Source organism: Zonotrichia leucophrys, chromosome 14 (genome assembly GCF_028769735.1).
Source record: "Zonotrichia leucophrys gambelii isolate GWCS_2022_RI chromosome 14, RI_Zleu_2.0, whole genome shotgun sequence".
Classification (NCBI taxonomy): domain Eukaryota; kingdom Metazoa; phylum Chordata; class Aves; order Passeriformes; family Passerellidae; genus Zonotrichia; species Zonotrichia leucophrys.
This window is the reverse complement of record NC_088184.1, coordinates 5,138,685-5,157,868: the sequence shown is the minus strand read 5'-3', so window position 1 is coordinate 5,157,868 and position 19,184 is coordinate 5,138,685. Positions and strand designations below refer to the sequence as shown.

General features: G+C 44.3%; 1 long non-coding RNA gene across 3 annotated transcripts in view; it reads right to left on the bottom strand.

Annotated features, from left to right (window-relative positions):
- The window catches only part of LOC135454329 (uncharacterized), a 31,510-nt gene that overhangs the window by 3,145 nt on the left and 9,181 nt on the right, over positions 1-19,184 (bottom strand). Inside the window, exons 2-5 of one of the 3 annotated variants that reach the window (XR_010442079.1) lie at positions 3,580-3,629; positions 3,405-3,491; positions 1,670-1,793; positions 1,100-1,144 (exon numbers count right to left, since the gene is read on the bottom strand). This is a non-coding gene — a long non-coding RNA (uncharacterized LOC135454329). Of the gene's footprint in view, positions 1-1,099; positions 1,145-1,669; positions 1,794-3,404; positions 3,630-19,184 lie in introns of all 3 variants that reach the window. The other 2 variants (XR_010442078.1, XR_010442080.1) reach the window with 2 other exon arrangements.

The following is a 19,184-nucleotide window of genomic DNA, read 5'->3' as shown; positions in this document are numbered from 1 at the left end:
AGCCAGAGGCCATGGTGTGTCAGCACAGAACTCTCATAATTTCCAATGGAAAGCCAAAGACTCGAGCCAGCTCTAGGGAAAGCTGCTAATCCATCACACCCAAAACCAAGCATCCTCCCAAGGTGGAAATTCCACATCCAGAGCCTGCCTTGTTTGCTGGGTGGCAGCTGGGCCCGAAACAACCTTTGGCAAATGCAAGGCAATGCACTGAATCTGGTCTTTCCTCCAGTTTCATCTGCAGTGGTAATTAATGAAGGTGACAAGTAGCAGACTCTGTCTTTGCATCCTCTCTGAGTGATTTGCCACACAGAGGGCACATCACTGCCTGAACACCTCGCCCACCACTGGGGCGAATATTTATCCAGATTTGTCACCATGAGCTAGCATGATGTTGCAGTAATCATTAATCTGCTATCTAGTGTTTAATTGCTCTTATCTGCTGCTGCAGAGGAAAGGAGCAGCTCATTAGGCAGAGAGCTCCCCAGCAGATCCCTGCTCTCACTCTGGCCAGAGGCTGGCACACCCCACTCCCTCCCTTCTGTGGCTGCAGAATCCACAGTCTGGGGATCACTTGTGCTGGGAATCTGCTGGGTTTGGGGTGTCTGTGGCATTCCCCAGGCTGGGGTGGGGCTGGGCAGGCAGAGCTGTGGCTCTGGGGGCAGCAGGGCTCAGGTGAATGCACTACTGACCATACACCTCCCCAGCACTCTGGACAAAGCCTTGCCTTTGCTCCAGCCTGCCCAGCCTCATCCTTCAGCCCTGGTTTCCCCCCCAGCCTCATCTCCCATGTCCCCTGACCCTGATTTCCCTCTCAGCCTCATCCCCCATGTCCCCAACCCTGGTTTCCCTCTCAGCCTCATCCCCCATGTCCCCTGACCCTGATTTCCCTCTCAGCCTCATCCCCCATGTCCCCTGACCCTGATTTCCCCCCAGCCTCACAATGCCTCTCCCTGACCCTTTGGGGACCTGGCTCATGGCAAAACCCAAACCATGAGTGACTACTGAACGAGATTGGCTGCCAGCTCCTCCTCTTCACACTGAGAATGTGAAGTATGTGCCTGCCAAAAATAACACCACCATCTACACAGATACAACTTACCATCAACCCAGCAGCTTCCCAGCGAGAGGTGTGGATGTGGCTCTTCTGGAACAGAAGGAGTAGAGAAATGTGATATCTACATAACCCAGTTTTCTCTGCTGCCTGCTCCAAATGGCACCTTTTGCTCAGATGCCCTCAGGCACAAAGAATCAGGGTGGCTGGGATGTATAAAATAACAGGTTTAGTTTTAGGGTAATAATATGTCTTTCAAATGAGAATGGTCTATTGCTGCAAGCTTTGAAGAAGCAGCCAGTGCAATTTTTAAAGCCCAAATAGGTATTTTATGATGCAAAGGATAAATCTGTCAGTAAAGATACTCATAAGTCAAGTAAATACAGCTGTTCTCTTATGTGAAGAGCTAGATATTACTTTTGTGGGGAAAATTGTGCCATTTCTTAATAGTGAACAAAGAAAGAGGGACAAACAGGGATGTAAGAATGTGGGGAGTATTTTTTTACACTGTGGAGCAGTGAGCTGCAGCCAGAGGTAGAATTGTGAGGGATGGGCTCTGGCACTTCAGCACCAGCATTTGGGATGTGTGGTGGGGGAAGAGGATGTGCAAGCTGTCACCTCAAAACACAGAATGTTTGCTCCACAGGAACATCAGCTGGTCTTTCAGAGCAGCCCTTTTGCAGGTTGCCGATTCCTCAGGTCTGTGGCAAATGTGGGAACACAGGTGTGGTATGAGATTCACCTGTAAGGGACAATTTAACACTGGTTTAGCTAATAATATTTCAACAGCAGCCATGAAGACACAGCTACATGGTCCCAACCATGATAATATCTAAAGCTGAAAATAAAAGAGAGAAAAGGGACTAAAATTCAGGCTCTGGAGCTGGGAATAAGCAGCCAGAGAGGGTTCATGATGCAGCAGTACAAGACCCTGTGCAGGAGCAGGTGTGTGGTGGAGGAACAGGCACTCCCAAGGTGGCAGCACTTTGTAAATGGGTGTTCAGCTGCCCACAGACACAGACTGGTGTGATCCATCACAGAATGGGAGCTGGCAGGAGCTAGGCAAAGCTGGCATGCACATGCACTGTGACTCTGGATGTCTCATGTGCTTTGTGGTTCTGACAATAAGAAATCAATACTGATGTTTTTATGAAGATAATATTTTGTAATTCCAGGTCCCAAATGGGACTCTTACAGTATTATCGATGAGAAATAGAAAACTCCCAAAAATCATCTTAGAGGGAGAGAGCCCTGTTGCTCCAAGTGGAGGGATGTACAAAAAGCCATGCAAAAACCTTCCTGTTCAATATCAGACTGCAAGATCAGCTATAAAACTGTAGGATCAAAGGTCTGTCTAGCTCAGCATCCTGCTGCTGTCATGGGCTGATATGTGATGCTGAAGGCATCCTGCAAGGGCAGGATGGTCCTGAGCAGTCTCCCCTGTGTGCTGTTCCCATTGCAGACAGTGCTCTACTTCCCCTGTCAGCGTTTGAGCATTTCCTGAGCCAGCAGTTGCCTTCAGCCCACAGTGTGCAGCCATACCTGGACCTTTCTGCCTGGTTAAATTCCATCTGGACCCACAAACAAATGGCAGCCTCAGGGAACGGGTCCCACACTTTGGATGTGTGTTGCACCTAATGAGATGTGTAGAAGAAACCTGAGTTGCAGTTTCTCCTCTCACTGTACCAATGGCTTGGTGAGCATGTGCTCTGCATTCCCAGTGATCAGTGCTTCAGCTGGGCCTGGAGTCCAGCTGGACTCTCCCAAGAGACCCTGGGAGAAGAGGGAAATGTGCTGGGCTGAGCCCTGCTGGCTGCCCCTGCCCACCCAACTGCTGTCATCAGCTCCTCGATGAGACAGGAGAGAAACAATGGAAAACTTATGGTCTGAGATAAAGAAAGGAGATCTCTCACCAATTGCATGGGCAAAACAGATTTAACTTGGGGGAAATGAGTATAATTTATTGCCAGAAATAAAATAGGGTTGGACAGTGAGAATCAAAGACATCAACCCCTCTTCCCAGTCTCAGCCTCACTCACCCAGAGCTGCCCTGGTCTGTGGCTGGTGAAACCCAGACCACTGGGAAATGTCCTGAGACAGGCAGCTGAAGGAGCAGAGTTTGGGGATTGGCTTTCCTGTGTTGGGCATATTCTGCTTAATCTCTGAAGGTTTTTCTTGTTTAATGACCTCCTGCCCTCCCCCCCAGAGCTGACTTTGCTGAACTCCCAGCATAAACACCAGCCCTTGGGTTGTCACCAGGAGGTTTGCTCAGGAAAAGCCACTTTCTCTGGCACAGCATATAGGGATTTATGCTGGATTGCAAAAGCATGATAAATCTTATCATTGTACTTACAGAAACAGGCTTATTCTGTGGATTTTCCCCTTGTGCCACCATCGCCTCCCAAGGAGCTCCTGCTGTCCCTTGTTCTCCCTGTGCAGGCTGGAGGAGACAACCAGGGCTGGATGAGCTTGTGGAGGAGATTCCCAGGAATGAGGTTTTAGCACAAGTTTATTCAGGATTAGTCCACCTGTAATTGAATGTGCTCCAGTGCTGCAGGGTTTTTCCTCCAGAACAACTCTGGAATAATTAAATAATAAGAGAGAGAAGGAAAAAATCCTGCAGAGTTAAATGAGCTTTGGATGTGTGCTGGTCCTACAGCTTTTTGCAGCCCCAGTGCTCCCTGAAGTGGGGCAGCAGGCAGGACACACTCAGTCCCCACTGCTCCCAGAGCCTCTGATGTACTGGTGCTTCAAAAGGAAAAGAGGAGACAATGACAAGTCACTTCCATCAGGCAGCAATTCAGTTTGTGTGGTTCTGAATTGTGTCTGCAGCAAAGAAATCTCATCACAAAGCATCTTTAAGTACAGTGAGCAGCAGAGGAGATGGAGAAATAATGAAACTCAAAATGATCTACTGTAACTCTTTCAACTGTGCTCTGTTAGGGAGAAGCCTAGGTAATAAATTATCATAATTTTAAAATCTAAAATTGAGCTATTTTACAAGTACTTCCTGGTTACAGTTCTTGTCAGTGAACAAATAGTAGTTAAAATCTCCAATTCCATTCCCTTCATTTGCTCAGTGGTCTTTCAGCTGAACAAGTTTGAGCTGGGTTGTACCTCCTGTCTGAGGCTTCCACCCAAAGATGATAATTTCTGAAGAGCTTCAGAAAAAAATCAGGATAGCAGCTTTTGAGTTATGTGAGGGAAGGGAAAAAATATGCTTTCCCCATATGTTGTGATTGAAATGTTGCATTTGCATAAGTCAAAACCAGCTGCAGCTATAAAATTTTTAGCTTAACTTGATTTATTGCCCTTCTTGAGGAAGGAGAAACAACAAAAGATGTCTCAAGAATGATCCATTCAGTGGATTTTGAGTTAGGACATGAATGGTTACGTCTGCCATGTGTGTAGCTGCAGCATTTTCTAGTGGGGTTTTCTCAAAACTCTTCAACAAGAAGGTTTTAGCCTGCATGGCACACTTAGATCCAGGAGTTCTAGATGAAGATGACAGCCTTAAAGGACACTCAGAATTAGTCTGCTCTTAGAAATAGCATCACTGCCTGCAATTGTTTATTATCAGTAGTGTTTAAATGCTGGACAGTCATTTAGCTTCAGGCTAAGATACCACTGAAATGGACTTAAAACTATCAGTGTGACATGTCACACACCCTGCTCCAAAGACCTTGAGTACTTAAAAGCAGATAACATGGAAGCATGTGCCAAATGAGGCAAGGATGGGAAACCTAGAGGGAACTCAGCACCTGAATGACACCATTTCCAGTACCAACAGGAACCATTTCATAATTTCTGTTAAAGGAGCATATTTTGCTCTCAGATTATTTTGTGTTGGGTCCTGATTTTTAGTTCCCTCTACCCTAAGAAGAGTATTCTAATTTTCATCTTAGATGCACCTTGGAACTGGTGTTCCTTTCCCCTCCTAGTGTGCTGTGAGAGGAGTCACCCTGCCCATAAGAGATTCTATCTTCTTCTCTTCCTGGCGCTGCAGTGAGATAGGAAATAAAGCTTTACTGCACAGCAGAGGAAATCTGGTCCTGGTGAAGCAGGAGACAGAAATTTCCATGCATTTTGGTGGGTGAGCAAATCACCCAGAAATGGCTGAGTCATTTTAACTCGTCTCTGTGGAGTGCTTTGAGCTCCATAAGGAGACAGGTTCATTAGTGCAACACACACATTTGTTTACCTGTGCACTAAAAAGTTTCCATAACGTTTTTCAGCTCTCCCACTTGGTCTAAATAAAGATCTCATTGCTGCCTGCACACACTGTCCCACCTGTGTCCCTAAGGGGCTGCAGCAAGGTGCCAGTTTGTTATCAGCAGGAGCCAAAGGTGGACTCTGGCACAATGCTGGAAGGAGGGTTTAAAGAATGATACAGAACTTGTCAGCAGGACAATTATAGAATCACAACCTGAGCAATTTCAGAGGGCAGCAGCCCACACGTGGCTGTTAAAGACAATATTAGGTTAATGCTGGACTGAAGGGAGCCACGTTGAGCTCCTGTGGCAGGAATGTGCTGCACTTGTCCTTGCCATGTGTCAGGCTCTGACAGCCCTTGTCACCTTCTTGTCTCAAAGACTTCTTCTGCAAATAAAACCTTGCTGAGGTTTGAAAAGCACTGGGGGTCTGCATGAGAACACTTGGCTGCCCTGGCTGCAGTGCTCAGGGTACCCCAGGCACACACAGCTGGTCCTGGGACTGCGCTGAGAGCAACTCTATCTCTTTGGCTTTCTGCTCCCCACCCCATGCTCTGCAAGTTTTGCTTTTGCTGGCAAAAGTTGTTTTCTCAGTGTCAAAAAACGAGCCAAAGTCTACAGTGTAAAATGATTTTTTTCACCTCTCTCACCTTTCCGTGGCAATTGGCAGGATTTGCAGGTTTCACATTACGTGTCAAGCTGCTTCCAGAGGCTCCCAACTCCCAGACTCTTAAAAATCAATGAGCTAGACACAGTGAAAGCTCAGGAATTTCTTGCTTCATCACGTACCACACAGTATATAATGGTTTTTAAAAGAAAGAAACCAACACAGGTATACACAAGCCTACCCCGAATTACAGCTTCTCTCCATTTTGGAGGGCTGAAATTTTGGGGAACTTGACAATGTGTCTGTCTGCATTAAGGCAAGATCTCATCAACACAGAGGTCACCAGGTAGGAGCTGTGTGTGGGGAAGAAGTAGCAAACATACTCCTAGTTTTGTAGCCCTCCTCAACATTTTCATCCTGTTGGCTTGAGTGGAAATAAGGGAATCTGACAGGAATAAGTGTGATACCAGCACTGCTTTGTCAGTAGAGAGGACCCACTTGTGCTGGAGAAGAGTTCTGGGGAGGATCACAGCTGAAGTGAGACTAGTAGGAAAAAAAACCCCAACCAACCAATAAAATAAATAAACAAAATTTTATAGCAATAATATAAATATATAAAAATAAATAATTAAAAATATTAAAACCTTATTATGATAACCTGTGAAATTGGGCAGAGTCTACTCTGTTCAAAATAATCTTAGGTAGATTTCAAACATGAGCTTCATAGTAAAGAAAGTAAATGAGATTATTTGGGAGCCCTGAGCTCAGCCCAAGATCTCCAGGGAGCTGGGGTGAGGGAGGAGCAGGTCCTCCTCTGTACCCACTGGAGAAGGAACTGGGGAGTTGCTGCCTGTCTTTCTCTTCTGATACACTAGGAAGGGACAGGATAATCAATGTGCAAATGATTTAAACAAACACCCCAATGGCAGGCAGAAAATGCTTATTCACCCATCTTAAAAAAGAAAATCCCAGCAACCTCTTTCAACAAAATCTGTTTTCCTCTTGGTGGTGAGTAATGAATCACTGTTTATTTACATATGGGAAGTAGCACCTTACAGTAAATGGATGGAAGTGGGGACTAATTTGAAAGTGTCACTTTGTGAAGGGCACCGGTAACATTTGTGAAACATTCCAGTTTTTGACCATCTGGCAATGTTGAGGGCTAAGCTAATGTATAAACCTTGAGAGACCCCATTTGTAGCAGGAACTGCTTTAGACTTCAAATTTTAATGAAGTGAGATCTCAAATCAATGCCACCCTAATAATGCAGAATGGATTTGGGCCAGGACACAGTGCTGTTTATACTGGCTTTCTCTGAAAGGCCAGAATTACAAATCCAGGGGCTAAATCTTTCTCCCCTAAATTGAAAAAGATCTATTAATAATGTTTGGGAGCCAATAGAAAAATCTAGACCCCTCTAGAGACAAAGGAACTGGCAGATACAACTGGGAGGTCGTTAGCTTAAGCTTTGCAATTGCTGCCCAAAGGGGCTCTCTTTCAAACCTGTCAGGAAATTCTTTCAGCTATTCAAAAAGTGTCTGCTTGGATATTGCAAAAGTCAGAGTATACCCAAAGAAAGGACACAGGGAGAAAGAAGTGAAATTTAGCAGCGAATCCAAACCCAAGTTTGATGGTTTGGCATGTATGGAGTAGCTTGGGGAGGCAGCTGGCCTCGAGGGTGCTGGGAAGTGTGGGAGTGAACCCAAAGCTCAATCTCCAGTGCCAGGGCAGGTCTGTGGTGTTGTGAGGTTCTCAGGACAAGGTGAGAGATGAGAATCTGACTCCACGTTCTCAGAAGGCTGATCTATTTTTTCATGATATTATATTATATTAAAGAAATTATAAACTATACTAAAGAAAGGGAAAGAATACATCAGAAGGCTTAGAAAAGAATGATAATAAAAACCCATGAAAGACTCAGAGAGTCTGACACAGCTGGCTGTGATTGGTCATTAAATTAAAACAATTCACATGCTGGGTGAACAATTCTCCAAATCACATTCCAAAGCAGCAAAACAGGGAGAAGCTGAAGCTTCCCATCTTCCCAGGAGAAGAAATCCTGGTGAAGGGATTTTCCATAAAATATCACAGTGACACAGCCCTGTGCCCTCGCCTGCCTCAGTTTCTCCGTGGCAGAGCAGGAGCAGTGACAGCGACCTTGGGAAGTCTTTCCCTTGACTCCAGAGCACACCACAGATGGAAAGTGCTTGCCAAGGGAAACTGCCACTACTTTGGGCGGAGGGAGGTGAGGCCTGAGCAGCTGAGACACTTATCTGCAGGCACACAGCGAGGCAGAGCAGCCAGGAATAGCACTCGGGTCTCTCAGCAACAGATAATGCTTAATAAAGAATTTAAAACAGCAATTAAGGGCACACTCCTCCCGACTCCACATTAAATGAGGAATCCCCTGGCCTCCTTGGGAAGCAAATAGACCTTGGAGCAAATTACGGGTGCAGACCTGGGACCTAGAGGACTGCTTTGGATGAACAGTGTCACTTGAAGTGTTTTAGCAAGCAAAAACCAAAGTCAGTGCTGAGGATTAAGATTTGAAAGTAAGTGCTGACATACTGAGGTCCTTGGAAATTTTGTCTGTGAGGAAATCTACTGTATAATTAAATTTGCAGTTTCCTTAGTGGGACCATCATTTCCTTCCACGAACAAAAAGATAAATTTCTTAGATATTCTGTCATGGAGTCTTCTAATGTAACGAGGCTTGACAGACTGAATAAGTAAGTCCGCAGCTTTTAAGAATAATCTTTTTGATAGCAGCGATTCCCTGAGATGATAACCTTCCTAAAGACAACTAAGGAGTCTAGCAATGAGCTGAGAAGCGTGCTTTCACCAGCCACAGAGGAATTGCAGTCATGACCTTGTCCAGCCTCTCTGACAGGATTTTGGCAATGACTGCAGCAATCGGAGGCTCGAGAGGAAACGCAAACTTCCTGGTCAAAATGCCAGCAGATAAGTAATTCAGCAGGAGTCCCCGGGCTGCACTGGAGGGCTGAGGATGCCAGCACTACATTCAGATGAGATGAGAGCAGTGGTGTCATCAGAAACGTGTCCCACACCTGAGGCAGCCCGAGAAGAAGAGGTTGTTCACAAAGACCTTTTCTGACACAAGGCTGTGACAAAATACCTGTAGATGATGTTATTCTTTCTGTGATGCAAGTTAGCCAACAACTTTTAAAAATTAACCTATTTGTAGGTTAGATGATATCAAAGAATTCTACATTTTCTTCCTCTAGTTTCTTCCATTTGTAGGTGCCATTTATATGGACAGGGCTGCTGCCCTTCAGACACCAAAGCAATGGTTACTGTTTTTACTGTTGGGAAAACCTCACTGGAATTTATTTTTTTAAATTCTAATTTATTCAGACTGAATGAGCTGCCTTAAGTCTTTGAGTAAGAACATTTAGCAGTCCAAGTTTTTCTTTTACAGGATTAAATCATAGAAAAATTCAAACCTGCTCACTGTCTCCACCAAACTAATCACAAATATGAGCCAACAATGGGACAGAAATCTTTTATCAGGAAGTATATAGATACGGCATTACAAAAATATGGGGCTTGGGGTTCCCACATTGGCTTTTAGTTCAAGAGTAATCCATGGCTACAGAGAGAAGCCAAACTGCTCTGCATCTCCTCTGCCTCTCCTCTCCCTGACTCACTGCAAGGTCACTCCAAGATAAAAGCAAAGGGTGAGTGCATCCATGTTCCTCCACATCCAAAGCATCTGCTGGGAAGTGCTTTTCTGCAAGCACAAATTAGAAGTATCTATAAAGGAACAAGCTATAAAAAAAGCATCCATTTATGCCAGTTTATGTCCAGATTCACTCATCCTTTGGTTGTACTTAGAGGACCCTCCTTGTCTGACTTGGCCTTTGTGCACTTTGGGGCATTTAAATGTTGTCTTTGGCACAAAAGGACCATTGAGAGCACTGGAAGAACGTCAGGATTTGTCAGTTTTGAATGTCCTCTCTGCTGTAACTGGAAATCATCCTGCCTGCTTTTCAGTCCTACTACACAAGAATGCTCTGCTCAGTCTAGACAATCTCTTAGGGTGTGGTAGTTAAATATCCCACTGCTGAAATTTGCACCCACAGCTCAGGGAGCAAGGAGCCATGAAAAAATGAGACTTTTTCCTAGTGCATTTCTCTTACTCTGCCTATCCTAAAGAAGACAGTTTCCTGCATTGTTACTTCTTTCCCTTTCAGAGCAAAATCAACCCTAAATTAGTCTGCACTGAACAATTGAGTACAGGCTGATCTGTGAGCCCTCCATCAGAAATGCTCTGTACTGCAGCTGAGAGGAGACTTTCAGGAGGGCTGATACCCAGCTCCTCAGCAGGCATTTCACCATCTGGATCCAGCTGACATTAAAAGGAGTTCAGCCCCAGATAGATTTGAGAAGCTGGGTCTGAAGTCTTATAGAGCTGTCTGAGTGGAGCAGCTGGATCTTGAGAGAATGGGGAATTCTCTTGTGGAGTGAGGCTGGATTGAGTCTCTATCCAGGTTTTTTTTCTTTAAGATCTGGATAGGTGCTGCATGTATGACAAACACTTCCAAAGCTGGTTTTCCCCTTTGACATCTGGTAGCTTGCATGAAATATACCATAATTTTTCCTGCTAATTGAGTTCATGTAATAAATTTTAGTTACAATGGAACTCCTTCAGGGAAATGAATGAAGCTCCCCACATGGCTGAGTCCCAGGAGAAAATAATCTTTACATGTGAATAGCATTTTCTGACAGTCTGCAGTGGTGCATTCTCTTGGCAGAAGTCCTTCCATAAATCACCAACTACAGAGTGTAAAAAAATGAATTTTGGTATGTTACCATGAGATTCCTGGCAGAACTACATGTGAGAGAGTTAATTCCTGTGCCCTGGCAGCTACCTAGTGCTAAAGAATGAAAGATAGGTTCACAACAAGGGCCCAAGGAACCTCAGAGGGACAAATGGTGCTCTGATCACTGCAAAGCTACTTAGGGATAAGGAAAAAAAAATTGTCAGCAAGTTTCTGTAAGCCAGAAATATACTCCAAGAAAATCTGAAACATTTCTGTAACCTCATCCTGCCAGAGTGTGAAGCATTCAGATTTAAGCCTGAATGCCCCAAAACACAGAAGAGTGAATTTGATCTGAAAGCAACTTCAGGGCTGTGGAAAGGGACACACAACATAAAGAAACAAAACAATCCTTCCTGCCTTCTGCTCATGGTTGGAGAGCAGGAATTATGGTCATCAAACAGAAGGCAAAACATTTCTAACATTCGCTAACAAACATGTGGTCACTCAACAACTCATTAGACCTCTGGGCCTTTGAGCAGAACACCATACAAGCTTTTTTTTTTTTTTTTGCCAATGTATTCACAGTCATGATCGTGGCAAATGCATTCACAGTGACATCAAGGGCTTGCAGACCAGCATGGCTCAAAGCACCAAGTCCTGTGACACTAATCCCACTCCCACTGCCTGTGAGAACACCTTTTTTGTGGTTGCTGCCTTTCTGTGCCCCAGCTAGAGGCAGAAGGCAGAGTTAGAACCCTTTCAAACACTCTAATGGGCTGGTTTAGCCCTCAGGAGGAGCCAAGCCCAGTCTCTGACCTCCCTTCTGTCCCCAGGGCTGCAGAGCTGCACTGACAGAGTTTCCTCCGAGCCAGTGCCACCGGGAGCTCCATCCCAGTTAGGGATGAGTGATCTGCTGCTGCACCAAGGCATGCCAGATGTGAGTGGCACTGCTGGGGGGAGGGATGGCAGCGCTGCAGCCCCTCTCTGGCTCCACCAGCAGTTGGCTGCCCATATGGTGGTGGCACACACCCCATGCTGATGGATGCTCAGCAGATGCTCTTCAAGAGCTAAATAATGCAAAGAGAGGCTGGTGTGAGCAATAGACAGCTCTCACAGTCCAGGCTCTGCTCACAGCCAGCAAATGCAGTAAATTGGAGAGAGAAGGAGATGCAGTTTAAAAAAAGAATAGTCTTAAAAACCCCAGGCCAGTTCACCATTTGGTGTGTTAAAAAAAAAAAAAAGTAGTTCCAGGTGGTGCTGAAGAGAAAGTTTTACTGTATTAACAAGGTTCTGTGCCTTCATTAAAAAATATTTATTTTGAAGAAATTTCTTGCTTTATTTAAATGGGTCCTTGGCCTTCAGGAATTTGTCTACTTTTATCTGGGACTGCACTAAAGACACCCATGCATGTGTGTTCATAAAGTGATTGTAGTCCCTGAAAACCCTGGGTCCCTCAAGACCAGAAACCTCCACTGGAGCTAATGGAATTTCTCAGCTCATCTGCAGTAGTCAGATGGGTACAGGCAACTATTGGAATCTGGATCTTTCCAGGATAATGCCAGACTTATTTTTATTGTCATGGTTAAAGAAAGATAACCTCTCTGCTCGTATCAGTACTTTAGAGCATCTTCAGTGGCAGAAATTAGGTCAGGCATAGACAAAATGCTGATAGTTGAGGTGAAAAAAAATAAAAAAATCAGTAAGGTTACCTGATACAGAGAGAGCACAGCCAGCAGCAATCACAATATTAGCACAATATGCATCAAAATCCGCTTATATGTGGGAGTCACAAGAAATGGAAACAAATACTAAAACCCACGCCAAGACATAAGCTGTGATTCATGGGATGAGACAGGAATGCAATTTTCAGAAGAAACAGCACTGAAAACAAAACAATCCAAAGGAAAATGCATTAAAGTGTGAGCCCATTTGAAGGGAAAAGGAATCAGAGCTGCCAGCATTGCCCTGTACCTCCTCCATTTTGATACCACAAGCAGCCACAGGGAAATGAAAGTTAGAACTTAATATCCAAGGTCATTAGTGCTCTCAGTAATAGATTATCCCTGAAAACATGTTAAAGAAGAAAATTGTTTTAAATATAAAATTGGAATAAGCCAAAATTAGCCCATAAACTTGAAATTAAAAAAAAAAATCCTATGCATTGCTAGCGCTTGTTAAAAAGAGCAAAAACTGCAAGGGGTTTAATGCTTAATGTGAATTAACTCAGCCGTGTGTATTCTACAGCCAGAGCCACAGAAATGGCCATCTAAATTGATTCCTGAGCTGGTAGGCCTGCAGCAGATTCGCAAATGATAATGAATATATTAATAGATACTTTCACTAATTTCACTAATGACCAATTTTAACGAGAAATTTGGATTTGTAGATGAACAGAAACATTCCCATTCCATCATCTGTACACGTGCGAAGAATTCCACATCCCAGGCCAGAGACTGAGGCAGCCTCAGCACAGACTCACCCCTGCACACCCAGGGCAGCACCGAGGGTCACTCACAGAGCCTGCCCTCCCCAAGCACCTTCAAGATTTATGTCCTGCAGAATGCTGCTTGGCTCTGGAAAATGCATCCCTGTCAGATTTTGGGACTGGGTGATGAATGGTGTGGGCTTGTGGTGCTGCTGAGGAAGAAATCACACACAAACCAAGCTGACAAACCAAAGAGCAGCCCCTGAGTGTGACACTCCAGGAGCCATGGGGACCCATCCTGCTCCTCATAGGGACCGTCAGGGAGCCCTGGGGACCCAGCAGAGTGTCCTGCTCCTCACACCATGCTGGGATGCTGCAGCAGCTGGACTCTGCCTTCCCACCTTACTTTTTGTGGGGAAAGAACCACCCAGCGAAGCCTGGCTTTGCCAGTGACCACACAGCCAGAAAAACATCCTGGTTGTTGTCCTTTCCTAGCATTTTCAGTCTGATCTTCCAGCACCACAAAGGTTCTGTGGGCACCCAACACCTGGGTGAATGGAAAAATTATTTTAACTGCAACATTAACTCTGGAGGCTTAAAGGTTTTATTTTTTTTCCTAAATTTAATCTGCCTTGCAACTAAAACATCTTACCAGGGAACACATGCAGAGACTCACTATCTCTGCCTCTGGCTTCAAAAGGCTCTGGAGGTTCCTTGGATCCATTCAAAACCTCTTCCACTTTCAAGTGCCACCACACATTATTCACTAGTGGTAACATGAATCTCCAGACACAGTCTGTGTCTGATCTTTGTATCTTTGCGGCCACCAAATTTTTACTTCCTTTCTCTTCCCATCCTCTGTTCTGTATTTCTATGTGTTAAAGTTTTGTTTGTTTTTTTTTTTTTTGGTTTTTTTTTCTCCTTATTTTCATTTTATGTCTCTGTTTTCACATTTCTTCTGACTAGGATGCTTTTATGCCCAGCATAATTTGGTACATATTTGAATAATTGTGCCTTCCTGGGCATTCAGTAAACTATCCTTGAAAATGCCCAGTATTTAGTCCATTAATGTGATTTGTCAGGAATTCTGACAACCAGAGCAAGCTTTGGAAAAAAGCAGGTGGATAGAATTGTAGAATAATTCATGTTGGGAGGGACAACAAGAGGTCATCTAATCTGACCTTTCACTCCAAACAGGGGCAAAAAGGGGTTAGCAGGCTCATGCTTGTTCTGTGCTCATCAAAGACAGGTTCAGATTATGAATACCTAGAGCTACAACACGGGGTAACTCCTCTTGTCCCTCATGAAGAAGTTCAATATTTCCCTTTCCAGAGGAAAGCTAACCTAACTTTAGAAATTAAACATGTAGCATGGCTTGAAATGGCACATGGGGAGTTTCCCCCCCCCATTCTTTGCAGATACCTGCTCAAGGAGATACAGCAGCATGCCCTCCCTCTCTGGATGAAAACTGAACCCAGTCTTGAAGGTTAGATGTGAACTGGAGGAAATCTGCCAACAGTTCACAGTGTCTTGGCTATAAAATAACCTCTCATTGCTTTTTGCCCATACAAAACCGATTTTAACTTTTTTTTTTTCCCCCCTGCTTAGGCATCTATCTGCCCTTTTTTTTCACATCCAAGTCCACACAAAATTCTTCAAATTATTTAGACACTAGCATTACCCTACAGATAGACAAAGCTGTATTTTTACATTTCCATTTGAGTTTGAACCTGTCACAGTCCCAGGGTTTAGTTTTAAAGCCAGCTGCCCAGGAGGCTTGCCCATAAATGCAGGTCATGGTGCAAGCTTTCAGCATGGAGCCACGTGGCAAAGACCTGCTGCAGAGCAGTGGTGGGGTCTTCTCTCTTCATTCTTTCCACATCCACCCCAGAAATCATTCCTGTAACCAGGAAGCATAATCCTATAAATAAGCACAGAATTTAGGCTTGACAGCTGGGCCATCTTGTTGTATGTATTACCCTGAGACACTCTCAGCTAATTACAGGTTTATGAAAAAAAAAAAAAAAATATCAAGTCCTTAGAGGCTTCAGCTATTGATCTAGTCAGTTACATACATATTTTCTTTTTGGTAGGCTGTGGTCTTGCTTTTTTACCTTCCCTGTGAAAGAGGTAACTAACTTTCCTTTAAGAGCAGAGGTGGTAAGGTTTATCTTCTCTATGCCCCCAGCATGATCCCAGCTTACCCAAGTGGGGCAGTGGCCCATGCACACGAGCATGCAGGGATGACTTGGGGGCACACACCATCCAAACACTACAGAGCAGTTCATGAGCACAAGCACAGGAAAGAAATCTCTCTCTGACATGATCTTCATCAGTTTTGGGTGTTCTTGGGTTCTGGAGAACCATCCTGCTGCTTTCTGAGGCTGCTGCCCCCACTGCAGCTGGGGCTCCCATGGAAGAGCCTTGTGCCCTATTCTCAGGCACTGATGTGAGTGTGAGGCTGTCTGGGACTGCACCACGCCAAAGGTGCTTCTTGATGCTGCAGGGACCTGAGTTCTTTCCTTTATCTGCATGGACTTCCCATTTTCCCAGAGCAGCACCACGACAGAAATTTGTTCATAGAGTATCTTTCAGTGCAAACAATTTCTACAAAGATGAAAGATATTTCTAATAAACTGCTTGAAGAGTAAATATTGACAATCAGAAGGGATAACAAGCAGAGTCTAGATGCAAGCTTACACATGGGAAAGTTCAAGCTGTGCTGGCTCCCGTTGCTGCAAAGTAGACCAGAGGAGATTTAGATAAGGGTAACTCTTCATGGGACCAGTACCATAATCAAAGGTGTGTAACAGGAAAGAATATTTTGACCTAAAAGACACCACAGAGTCTGCACTGCAATACTGTTGGAATTGTAACCTGTGAATGATAAAAATGTACTGAAAAATAACTATAACAAATAGAATGAATGAGATCAGAAGAGATGCTCTGTGCTGGAAGATCTGACAGAATCAGAGGGATGCCAAAATCCCCTCTGCAATAATCTATAACAGGAAACCAAGCAGGGTGCAGGTAGCCCTGGAGAGGCTCTAGCAGACATCCGTTCAATGAATTCTGCTGCACAGATGTTCCTTTGTAGTTCTCAAAAACCTTTAAGGCTCCTGGTCAGTAAGGAAGTTTGGAAAAGATTCAAACTTCGGCTCTGCAGTGTCAGCATAAATTCCTGTCTGTGCTAACTAAAGCACAGTGCTAGCAAAAAAAGCAATTCTGTAAAACAATGGCATGAAATCCCACCTTCATTCTCCCTGTTTGATTTCCTGATCACACACTTATTCCCCTCCCCAAAAGTTTCCTCTTGCCAATGCAGATAACCCTGGGAACTGTTTACAGCAACTCTGGAGACCCAAGGCTTGATTCATGTGAAAGGAACAGAAACTTTCAAGTGAAAAATACTCTTAAGAAGGGTGAAGAGAGGACAAGCATTGAATGATTAGCTACAAGGAGTCCTCAGTTCTGGAAAGACCTTAAAACCCAGACTGGCCTTTACAGCTGTCTGACTCAATGGGATATAACATTTGCACCAAGGTCTGGCTGCTTGGCTCGGCTCATTTAAACCTGACTGAAAAGGAGAGCTGAGATCTTGCTGCCTGCTTGCTCAGGGGAGCCTGGTAGTGTCTGTACAAAACAATTAAACTTGGTTTAAAAAACAAACTAACCTAAACCTCCAAACTGCCAGCAACACTGGAAGTATAACTGCACCTTGCCATGCCTGCTGCAAATTCTTTGATTTAGGATTTTACCCTGTATTTGTCTCACCAAATGCTGTCCTTGGCTACATATCAAATTTTCATTTGCTTTTGTATAAGTGGTATTTGTATGGCAGAGCCACTGCTTCCCAGCTGAGGACTACATCAGAGCTAAAAAAATTATACCCTCAGATGGGAGCTGAGGAACCCACAGTGCCTTGGATCACCTCAGTCCCCTCCCAAATGGCAGCAAGACCACATTGTGGGGACATATGCATGTAAATAATATCACATCTTGCCACTGAGGAGTAATCATCAGGCCACAGAAAATGCAAGTTCACAGAGTGGGGCATCTTCACATGAATTCACACTATACAGCAAGATTCATTAAAAAAAGAAGCCAGTTAGCAGTAATGCATAATCTGCATTATGAAATCATGAGCCCTGACCACCTACAAAATGTGCTATTTGGCTTAAGCAAACTGAATTACAGATAAAATTAATGCACTTGCAAAGAAACTGTGAATATTCAAACACAGACAGCAAAGACAAACTGTCTGAGAGAGGAAAAGCTCAGAGGGTACCTATGATGGCATTAAATCACATCAAACTTGCAAACCCTAAATATGTTCCCCCCTCCTTTCCTAACCAAATTCTTCTTGAAGATATCATATATAAATAACTGTGCCTTGCAAGCCTTTCCAACAGATAAAGAAGCACTCTTCAGGACCTCTTATGGTCTTTTATAATCTTAATCTATTTTTCACTTTAGAGATGCCAAATAGTGTTTACCAACATGCAGTTACCTAACAATTGCCATACCTCATGAGTAAATCAATAAAACATCTAATTGCAATTTTTTGCTTATATTACAACTAGTTAACAGAAACTGTTTGGGAAAGGTAAAAGCACATCCAGAAATGCATACAAAGCAGAGGTATTCAGCAAGCTGGAAGAGGAGATCAGACATGCAAGAAGAGGGCAGGCATTTGAAGTCAGAGATTTATATTGGATCAATTATTCCCAACTCCCTTTGACTATCTCAAATGGCTGAGGAACACAGCCAAGTAATGGACAAAGGTTTCTTAAAATTCAAAGTCGGTCTTGATTTGTGTCTTATTTAGAATTTCTATATCCCTGCACAATCCCTGTTATGTTGCAAGACTTCACAATTAGCAGCTTGCAAAAGGAGATAAGTCCTGTTTCCATCAATGTGCACATGTGCTGTGTGGTGTGGGGAGTGAGACAGTGTTTTAGTTGAGTTCTCCACTTTGTGAAAATCCAAACAGTTGTGAAACAGCAAAGCAGAATGAAATGGCACTGATTTCTGGGCTCCCATTGCACACAGCAAGCATTGGAGGCCAAGAGGTTACCACGGCTTGGAGAGCTGGGAATGCAGCAAACAGAATTTCCCCTGTCTTCACAAGAAGCACTAGTCAAGTGGGGTTTAGAGTTAATTTGATTTCCACCCATTAAAATTATATGTTCCACACAGAAGAGTCATAAAGAGCCCGTAAAAGTGAGAGCACACTGAATAACTCTGGCAGTGGGGCTGGCTCAGGGGTGAGGGGCAGCAGGCACAGGGGCAGCACAGGGAGCCCTCCCACCCTGTGACACAAGGGCTGTGGGGTGTGCAGACCCCCAAAAGTCACCCTGGCTCCACTGTTTCATGTCAGCCCAGCAAAACAACACAGGGAACAGGATACAAACCACCACAAAACGCAAGGATATAAGTGGTATTTGCCCTTCTTCCCCAAAATTGCCTGTTCTCAGCAGGCCAGGGCTGGATTGCAGGGTGGGGATGTGCTATAAGTGTGGCACACTAACTGCCACGCTCTTGAAAAGCAGCTGCTCCAGCTTGCCAAGGACTGTGCCTTCAGATGATGTAAATCTGCTCAGCTGCATTGAGCCGTGGTAATTTACACCAGCTGAGGGATGGACCAAAGGCATTTATTAAGGCTGCAGTGTATTTAAGAACAAGCAAAGATCAATAGTCCAACAAATATTCATTTCACATCACTGCTTTTCAGAAGAGAGGTCAAATGGATCCTTACACATTTTTTTTTCTCTCTAAAATTTCAAGCAGAGAGCAGAGAAAGTTGGTAATTAAATCCCCTTTGAAGGAAGCACTGGCAATGAAGAACAGGCAAGAGCTGGTACTGCACAGAAGCTGCAGTTGTGGCTCACAGGTGGCATTAAGGGCTCTGAGAGAGCAGGGCTTGTCCCTTGAACTGTCTTCTGGGAAGCCTGGCATCTCATCAGTGACAGCCCACTTGGAATGAGTGTAACAAATGAACAGTTCAGCCTGTAGATCCCCAAATAAACCAAATTGAACTCTGGACATGTTGAAATCAGTACCTTTCCCTGGTTATTTTTCATTTTAATGTACATGAATTCAGTGA